Source organism: Rhinoderma darwinii, chromosome 2 (genome assembly GCF_050947455.1).
Source record: "Rhinoderma darwinii isolate aRhiDar2 chromosome 2, aRhiDar2.hap1, whole genome shotgun sequence".
NCBI classification, from domain to species: domain Eukaryota; kingdom Metazoa; phylum Chordata; class Amphibia; order Anura; family Rhinodermatidae; genus Rhinoderma; species Rhinoderma darwinii.
In genome coordinates, this window is record NC_134688.1 from 225,026,540 (window position 1) to 225,037,150 (window position 10,611).

Here is a 10,611-nt window from a genome sequence, read left to right on the forward strand (position 1 = left end):
AGATAAAATTTCGTCGACATATGTACTAATGCCCTGCGTCAAATTATCATTACCGGAGACAATAGGTCTACCAGGCAATGGTGTCGCGTTTTTATGTATTTTTGGCAAGGCATAAAAAGTTGCCAAAGTTGGAGTAGAGTTATACATAGATTTAAATTCCTCCAGTGAAATCAAGCTACTTTCTCTTGCATCGTTTAGAAGAATATGTAATTCAGATAAGTATCGTTCAGTCGGATTACCGTCCAGTATTTTGTATGTGGATACATCATTGAGAAGTCTGTGGACCATGGCAACATAGTCTAATCGATTAAGGATGACAATATTGCCCCCTTTGTCAGAAGGTTTAAATATAACTTCCTCATTTTTGCTAAGTTCTTCCAATGCTATTTTCTCTGATTTACTGAGATTGCTACAGATTTTTGGTTTGCTCAGTTGAAGTTTCTTTAAGTCTGCACTGACCATTTTGACGAATATATCAATATGTGGATATTGTGAGATAGGAGGTGTTAATCGTGACTTGGGTCGTAGTGTAGAAAAGGGGCCCGTGGCCCTATCGACAGGATATTCATTTTCCTTCGACAGATCTTCTAGTGCACGTAGAGTGGTAAGTTCAGTGTGATTTAAAGATGAAGTGTCATCAAATTTGTACTTAAAAAATTTATGTAAAGCAAGTTTTCTTGCAAACAAATTAATGTCTTTTGTCCACATAAATTCGTCAAAATTTGGAGTGGGAGTGTACGATAGACCTTTGTGTAACAATAGATTTTGCTGCGGATTCAGTTGAAATTCTGATAGATTTATTACTTGCATACCATCTGGGCGGCATGTGTCGCTATGTATTATTTGGTCTGGCTCCACGGTGTCTTGTGCGTTCCTAAAAAAGGAATCACAGGAAAAGTATTGGTTGGTACTGAGATTTGAAGACCCATATTTCCAGCATTCACAGTATTCCTCAAAGGGCCGTCTATATGTTTCCCTACGGGAAATGGAGTATTGGGTGTCCCTATTGGGGGTATGTGAGATGCTGATGATATTGTGGAGGTAGCCTGTGCAGAGGAGGAGAAAGAGGAAGCAGTCCGTTGCCCGTTGTATGCTGGCCATAATGTAGAAGTTCCCTTAGGACCAATGGATGTCCTTTTCGATGGATTATATTTTCTATTTTTTAATTTTCGTTTCGCTCCCAGTCTATTATCGTCAGGAGGTATCCTTGATTCCTCGGTACCAGACACATCCGACTCGGAGATGTCTATAGATCTGTTATCACGATTTTGATATGGAGCAGGAGGGGCACGACTGCGATATGTATATATTTGGCCTGTGTCAAAGTCTCTGCGGTCTCTGATATATTTTCTATGCTTTCTCTCCTTTATTTCTCTCTGTAGGTACTCAATATTTTTTTGTAACTTTATTTCACATTCACTATATTCTGGAGTTGAGCTGAAACTCTGAATATCATGAATTTCTTTTTCTAACTGTGAGCCTACTTTGAGAAGGTCTTTTTTCTCAAAGTCCAAAAGGTATTGCATTAGACGTAGGGAGCTTTCAGTTAGTATTTGCTCCCATCCCTTAATGAAGTTTGTATCACTGCGATATAGATTAGGGATTAGATTGATGCGTAGACCTCTGTATATTATTTGTTGTTGGATGTAAGTTTCCAAGCTCGTGATTTCCCAACATGATCTTACATATTGCTTATACGTTTTTTGGAGGTCTTTAAATGCCGTCTGCACATCAAATTGATGCAGTGGTATGCTTTCCGTAGAAAAAACAAATAGTGCTTCAGACGCTAAATCATCTGGATTGAGTTTTCTAGATAAGAAGTTTGCCATCACCCAGAGTGGGGAATTGATATAGATATTAACAGCAGAATCTCTCAATAGAATACAGACAAAGGGTCAAAAAGTAGGTGATTAACCTAATAGAGGCATAAATACTGGGAAGACCCCAGCAGTTGGCAGGCACGTAATGGATACAAAAAGGAGCTAGGTGTACCGAGGTACACTGAAAGCCAATTTCCCAACTGCTGACTGATATTATTAAAAAATAACTTTTAATGATTTTACCACTAAGAATGTCCTGGTGGACATAAACACTGTATACAAACAATTTAAAAGTTATAGCCGATATTGCTGCCACACACGCTCAGTTTGCACTCCGTCTGCATGTATTGCCAGACAGAGCACAGAGTGCTAGAAGTTGTCCAGTGACAGATATGACAGCTGAATAGCTGCAGGCTGCCGTACTAGGACGGATTAAAGTTAGATTCAAAATTGGATTCGTGTGCTGGATATGCTAGACAAATGGGCTGTTTAAAACAATGAATTTAGCCCCCCCGACATGTTTCGCTGTCAACACAGCGTCCTCAGGGGATCAAAATGGGGCTAGTAAGCGCGTGTACGTGTTATTACTTCCTTTAAAAACTTCCATTTCATAATTCACAGTGTCCACCTGTGTCGAAACCAATGGAGTGTCGATTACGAGGACGAGCCTCCACATCCTAAGATTGACAGGGGAGTTAGCCAATGTAAGGGCTATATCGGTGTAGCCAATAAGAGTGCGCCAAATGCGCATGGGCACAGTGTCCAGAATCGGACACAGTAAAAATTTGCTACTCCTCTGGTTCTCTTAGCGGCGCATGGGCACTGAGTCCAGAATCGGACATAGTAAAAATTAGCTACTCCTCAGATTCTCTTGGCGGCACATGCGCATTTAGATATCGATCGAACTTAGTCAATTTTGACATTTATGGAATACTCATTTGGTTCTCCTAGCGGCGCTTGCGCATTAAGAGACCGATCGGACTTAGTCAAATTTGATATTTATAAGATATGTAAGCATATGTCTAAGATCGCATAGCCTACAAAGGAGATAGCGTAGAGCTCATTTGCGCACTTGGGACGTGGAGGGACTAAGATGAATTTTATAATACAGATCTGGATACACGTCAGGATGCCTAGATAGGAGATCGAATGGGAATCAGGTATGTATTCCAATATGTATATACATTGTTTACACTCCAGATACGTGTATAAGAATGATGTCCAGATGCTTGTATACGTCCAAAGGAGTGGTTTCTTCGGAAGAAGAAAGGAAAAGGAAGATAAATAGTGGTACAAAAGGGTATGTATATAAATTAGAAGAGTATGTGGAGAGATAAGCTGTCATTTTAATAGATAGAAATATAAGATTTCTAATTCGCTAACTAGCGAATGATTAGAAAATAATCTATCTGACATTTGAGATCATAGAAAACTATAGGAAGGCAACAAATGTGAAGCCCTCATTCAATCCATTGGGGCTCAATGATCCAAGCCTATGGATCCATTTGGCCTCTTCTTGTAGAAGTATTTTATCAAGGTTGCCTCCCCTGGGGCCCAGTTTAACTTGGGCGATACCCCAAAATTTCAGGGCATTAATGTCACCTTGATGATGGAATCTAATATGTTTAGACAAAGGTGTATCTTCTTTTGTGTTAATTGTACTTTTATGTTTGGAAATTCTTCTACGGAGTTGTTGAATAGTCTTACCCACATATAGTTTTGGGCAGGGACACCGTGCTGCATAAATGATACCACTACTTTGACAGTTTATAAATTGTCTAATAGTAAACATCTTGCCGTCACTTGGGTTTACAAAAGTTTTGGTTGTCGGCATTAAAGGACAGAAAGAGCACCTGCCACATGGAAAGGATCCCTGTACTGGAGGTGGAAGCCAACTCGTATGTGACGTGGAAGGTTTGGAGTAGTGGCTGTGTGTCAGATGTTCACGGAGGTTCTTACCTCTCCTATAGGTAATGTTGGGAATACTAGAAATAATATCACAGAGGTCAGCATCTGTCTGCAGAATGGACCAGTGCTTTTTAAGAATGTCTTTAATCTGATGTGAGCAGTTGTCAAAGTTCCCTATGCATCTAATAAGGGAAGATGGTTCAGTATTAGCGGACTTCGATTTATTAGTCTCCCTTGTACCATGAAGTAGTTCATCCCTAGACGTTGCCCTAGCCCTGGCATAAGCTCTATGCAGAGTTTTTTTTGGGTATCCTCGTGCGAGAAATTTATTGTATAGGATATCACATTCCAGTTGGAAGGTAGCGTCTTCCGAGCAGTTTCTTTTAGCTCTTAAATATTGCCCAATAGGGATGCCTTTTTTGAGGGCCGGAGGATGAAAACTTCCCCAATGCAAGAAACTGTTGGTTGCAGTTTCTTTTCTAAAGATTTGGGTTTGTACAGCCCCACCAGGATCCAGGGTAATTTTTAGGTCCAAAAAATTAATTTCTTTTGTGTGTATAGTATAAGTGAATTTCATCCCAATTTGGTTGTTATTAATGATGTCCATAAAGTCAGAGAAAAGGTGGGAGTCCCCCTCCCAAAAAACAAGTATGTCATCTATATATCTTCCCCAGAAAAGTATGTGACAAGTGAAAAAAAGTAAATCATCGTTAAAAATTAAAGTGTCCTCCCACCACCCTAAAAATAAATTGGCGTATGTGGGTGCACAGACAGTGCCCATGGCTTTCAGTGTACCTCGGTACACCTAGCTCCTTTTTGTGTTCTGTCATCAGTCACGTCTGGTGTCATCTGCCACGCCTTATATCCTGCGCTACGTGTGGCATCCTCTGCCGTCTAAAGTTCCATCTGTGTCTAGCCACTGCGACTGTCTAAACTATTCAGGTACCCTTGTGCTGGACTTTGTATTGATTGGGTACTCTGTTGTTTGGCCAGCTGACTACCCGCTACGGCGGTGCACCATAGTGGGTCGACATACCCACAGATTGTGACAGTACACTCAGGCCATGGACCCTGCTGGTCATCCCAAGACCTTGACGACGTCACAAGCCATGCAGGCAGACTTGCGAGACCTTCAGTCACAACAAATGACCAACTCCTCCTGGCAGTGAACGCCATTGCACATCGGCTGGTTGCGCAAGCCGCAGTCATCACCGCACCTGTTCCTCCTGCTACACCTCCTGTCAGTACCAGTGCCGACCCCCTATGCTCCCTGCCGCTACCTGCTCGCTATGACGGAGACACGAGGTCCTGCAGGGGATTTCTGAACCAGTGCCAGATCCACTTCAGACTACATGCAAAGGTCTTCTCCTCTGATGATGCAAGGATCGCCTTCATAATCTCTCTCCTTTCTGGCAGGGCCCTGGCATGGGCTAACCCCATTTGGGAACGTCAGGGCCCAGAGTCTCGTGACTTGCAGTTTTTATTACAGACTTTCCGTTCTATATTTGAGGAACCTGGGAGAGTTTCTTCTGCTGCTGCAGCTCTGCTGACCCTACACCAGGGAGACATCTCCGTGGCCGAGTATGCCATTCAGTTCCGTACCCTGACTGCAAAACTAACCTGGAACAACAAGGCCTTGGTGGCTACATTCTGGCAGGGACTGTCTTCTGGGATTAAAGACAAGCTTGCCAATCACTATCTGCCACCTACCCTGGATGATCTCATTCTACTAGCCACCCGGATTGACATGTGGGTCCGGGAGCGATCCGAAGAGGTTCACCGGGGTAGATTTCCTAGGCTAGCCCCTACTTTCTAGCAATCCCTACTGTCCTCATCAGTTGTTCCACCAGAGGAGCCTATGCAGGTGGACCAGGTCAAATTTTCTACCCAGGAGAAACAACGCAGACACACTTTAGGACTCTGTATTGCGGCCTCAGAGGCGATATTGTGCGTTTCTGTCCCCAGAAGCCAAAAAGACTCCAGTGCCCAGGATTGGTTGGAGAGACAACCCTAGGCGGAATGGCACTAAATAAATAATTCTCTTCCAAACTGACCATTCATGTGACCATAGTGTCCGGCGAGAAGACGCACCGGGTACCTGCCTATCTGGACTCAGGATCCACGGCAAACTTCATCCAGCAAGACCTAGTGGATCACATCCAGTTGCCCACTGTTCCTCTGGAGACGTCTTTGGCTGTAGCCTCGGTGAATGGTCTTCCTCTGCCCGATCCGATCGTGTCTGAAACCAAGTCCTTCATACTGAACTGATTGCCTTCCTTGTCTTGCCTAAAGTTGTCAATCAGGTTCTACTGGGCCTGCCTTGGCTTTGATTGAATGATCCAGTCCTGGATTGGAATTCCGGAGAAGTTCTGTAATGGGGTCCCAAATGTCCCCACTGCTGCCTGTTACAGATCCATCCCATCCAGCTCCCTCTGCCTCAGTCATTAGCGGGATTACCTACTAATTTTTCCCAATTTTCAGACGTCTTCAGCAAAAAGGAGGCTGAGATGCTTCCTCCACTCTGGTCTGACGACTGTCCGATTGAACTGGTTCCAAATGCTTCTCCTCCCCGTGGACGGCTATATCCTCCCTCCTTGCCAGAGACTCAATCCATGTCGGCCTATACCAAGGAGAATCTGGACTGGGGTTTCATACAGAAGTTTTCTGCCCTGGCCAGGGCCGGGTTCTTCTTCGTTAAGAAGAAAGATGGATCTCTTCCGTGGTGTCAACCAGATCACAGTCTAGAACAAATACCCATTGCAACTAATATCCAAACTGTTTGATCGTATAGGAGGAGCCAGGATTTTCTCGAAACTAGACTTGCGTGGGGCTTACAATTTAATCCGAATCCGTCAAGGCGACGAGTGGAAGAAGACATTCAACACTCGAGACGGGCACTACGAATACCTGGTGATGCCCTTCGGTCTATGCAACGCTCCCGCGGTCTTCCAGGAATTTGTCAATGATATCTTCCGAGATCTCCTCTATGTCTGTGTTGTGGTCTATCTCGATGATATTTAGATTTTCTCTCCAGATCCGACGACTCATCGGAGACATGTTCGTCAAGTTCTACTGCGATTAAGGGAGAATCATCTATATGTCAAGCTGGAGAAGTGAGTGTATGAAAAAAAATCTCTGCCCTTCCTGGACTACATCATCTCGGATCAAGGTTTCAAGATGGACCCTGAGAAAGTAAAGTCCGTCCTGGAATGGCCACATCCTCAGGGCCTGCGGTCCATACAGTGTTTTTTGGGATTCGCCAACTTCTACCAGCAGTTTATCCCAGACTAATCATTACTGATGGTTCCCATCCCTATTCTTACCAAGAAGGGCGTGAACTCCAAGATGTGGACTCCAAAGGCAGAATCTGCATTTATTAGCCTCAAGAGTGTCTTTACTTCAGCCTCAATCCTCCATCATCATGATGTCTCTCGACAGTTCTCGTTGGAGGTGGACGCTTCCTCTGTTGGTGCAGGTGCACTTCTGTTCCAGAGAAGCTTCAAAAGAAAGGTAGTGGTGTGTGGCTATTGCTCAAGACTTTTTTCCTCCGCTGAGCGCAGTTTCTTCTATTGGGGATCGGGAGTTATTGGCCATCAAATTGGCTTTGGAGGAGTGGAGGCATCTGCTAGAGAGCGCAGCTCATCCCATCCTGATATACACTGACCACAAGAACCTCACTTATCTCCAGTCGGCCGATCGGCTAAACCCCCGACAAGCCAGTTGGTCGCTGTTCTTCAACCATTTCCAATTTGTGCTCCACTACCGTCCTGCCGACAAAAATGTGAAGGCCAATGCCCTATCTTGGTCATTTGAAACAGGGGACATTGTGGAGTCCCCACAATGTATCATAGACCCCTCCTGCATTATTATGGCTAATTCTCTGCAAGTTAGAGACATCCCTCAAGGAAGGACTTTTGTGCGGTTGGCAGACAGGAGAAGAATCCTTCGCTGGGGACACTGCTCCAAACTGGCTAGACACACGGGTATTCGTAAGACTCGAGACCTAATAACTCGTCATTTCTGGTGGCCCATGCTGCCGAAGGATTTTGTGGACTTTGTCTCTTCCTGCACTGTGTGTGCTTCTAATAAGGTTCCTAACTCCAAGCCTGCCAGTCTGCTCCAACCTCTGCCTGTGCCCAACGCCCCCTGGCAGTATATTGCAATGGACTTTGTCACTGACCTTCCTCCCTCAGCGGGATGCAATACGGTCTGGGTGGTGGTGGATCGGTTCTCCAAGATTGCTCATTTTGTTTAGCTGACTAGCCTACCTTCTGTTCCTCGACTGGCTAATCTCTTCATTCAGCACATCTTCCGCTTGCATGGCTTGCCCCTTCACATCGTGTCTGATCGGGGGGGGTTCAGTTCACATCGAAATTATGGAGAGCCCTCTGTAAACTCCTGAATAGAGATGAGCGAACTTATCAAAAGTTCGGTTCGGCTAGTTCGCCGAATTTCACAAAAAAGTTCGGTTCGGACCGAACTAGTTCTGACCGAACCTGTTACTTACGTGCGCCGAGCATGCTACTGTCCGGGGTGCTGATAGAGTTAATGGGCTGCACTAACTCTTTCAGCAACCTTCACAGTACATGCTCGGCGCGCGGAAAATACAATTTTAATAAATGTAATAAAAAAATAAAAATTATACGTTCGTACTTACTTTCCTCCTGTCCGGCCTCCAGCGATGACGTTTCATCCCTTTCGCCGCTGCAGCCAATCACAGGCTGTAGTGGCGGTCACGCACGCCAGGAAGACGCTTCATCCCACGTGACCGCCTCTGCAGCCAGATGGTAACTCTGTTCTTACCATTACGTAGCTCAGTCTGTTACATCTCCTCCACTCCTGTCCTCTATAACACGTTCACATGATTGGCAAGTCACCACCACGCACAAGATCCGCATGCTCATCTCCTGAAATACTCTGTGCTGCTGTGAACTCTGCTCTTACCATTACGTGGTGACTTGCCAATCATGTGAAGGTGTTCTTGAGGACAGGAGTGGAGGAGAGGTAACAGACTGAGAGCTACGTAATGGTAAGAGCAGAGTTCACAGCAGCACTGAATCTGCACGCTCATCTCCTGAAATACTCTGTGCTGCCTTAAACTCTGTGGACAGGTCAGGATCCTGTTTCTTTTAAATGCTGCACTGTAGCGTAGCCTTATATAGTGGATCGAGCGGGTTCCCTAGCAGCATTTAAAATAAACAGGATCCTGACCTGTCCACAGAGTTTAAGGCAGCACAGAGTATTTCAGGAGATGAGCATGGGCAGCCGTTCGTTTTTCCGAGCCGTGCTCCCATTATGCACACGACTGTAAAAACACCCGTTATTGCGGGTCGGAATTACGACCCGCAATAACGGGCTCATAGACTTCTGTAACCCACTGGTACCTTTCCGTTTTCTCACGGGAAGGTGCCCGTGCCGTTAAAAAAATAGAACATGTTCTATTTTTCTATTTTACGGGCCGTGCTGCTATAATTATAATGACAGCACGGTTCGCAAAAGCGGCCGGCTGCCCGTGGCCGGCCGGCTGCCCGTGGCCGGCCGGCTGCCCGTGGCCGGCCGGCCGTGCTCGTAGTTACGAGTCGTAATTACGAGCACGGCCCGTAAAATAAAAAAATAGAACATGTTCTATCTTTTTAACGGCACGGGCACCTTCCCGTGAGAAAACGGGAAGGTACCCGTGGCTAACAGAAGTCTATGGGCCCGCTATTTCGGGTCGTAATTACGACCCGTGATAACGGGTGTTTTTATGGTCGTGTGCATGAGGCCCCGTAATGACGGGTGGCTACATGTGTGCACCCGTCATTACGGCAGCGTTGCTAGGCGACGTCAGTAAGGGTATGTGCACACACACTAATTACGTCCGTAACTGACGGACGTATTTCGGCCGCAAGTACCGGACCGAACACACTGCAGGGAGCCGGGCTCCTAGCATCATACTTATGTACGATGCTAGGAGTCCCTGCCTCTCCGTGGAACTACTGTCCCGTGCTGAAAACATGATTACAGTACGGGACAGTTGTCCTGCAGAGAGGCAGGGACTCCTAGCATCGTACATAACTATGATGCTAGGAGCCCGGCTCCCTGCACTGTGTTCGGTCCGGTACTTGCGGCCGAAATACGTCCGTCAATTACGGACGTAATTAGTGTGTGTGCACATACCCTAAATAGTCACTGTTCAGGGTGCTGAAAGAGTTAACTGATCGGCAGTAACTGTTTCAGCACCCTGGACAGTGACTACCGATCACAGTACCTGTAAAAAAAAAGACGTTCATACTTACCGGGAACTCCCTGCTTCCTCCAGTCCGGTCTCCTGGCCGTTGCCTTGGTGACGCGTCCCTCTCGACATCCCTTGATGACGATGCAGCCCATGTGAGCGCTGCAGCCAATCACAGGCTGCCGCGGCCTCTGCAGCCAATCACAGGCTGCAGAGGCCTCTGCAGCCAATCACAGGCTGCTGCGTCAGAAAAGGTCGGACTGGAGGAAGAAGAGGGACTCGTCACCAAGACAACGACCGGGTACGTATGAAATGCTTTTTATTTTATTTTTAATCAGCAGCCTCTTTTCTCTATCAGTGATTGATAGAGACAAGTGGCTGCCGATTTGTATAATGTTTTTGACCGGGTTCGGTCAAAACGGGTTCGGCCGAACCCGGTGAAGTTCGGATTCGCTGCGAACCGAACTTTTCCCGATGTTCGGACCGAAACCGGGTTCGGTTGTCCCGGTTCGCTCATCTCTACTCCTGAATGTGAAATTGGACTTTTCTTCAGCCTACCATCCCCAGTCCAATGGTCAAGTCGAGAGAATTAACCAGATCATGGAGAATTCTCTCCGGCCCTTCATCTCCATGCAGCATGATGACTGGGTACAGCTTCTTCCATAGGCC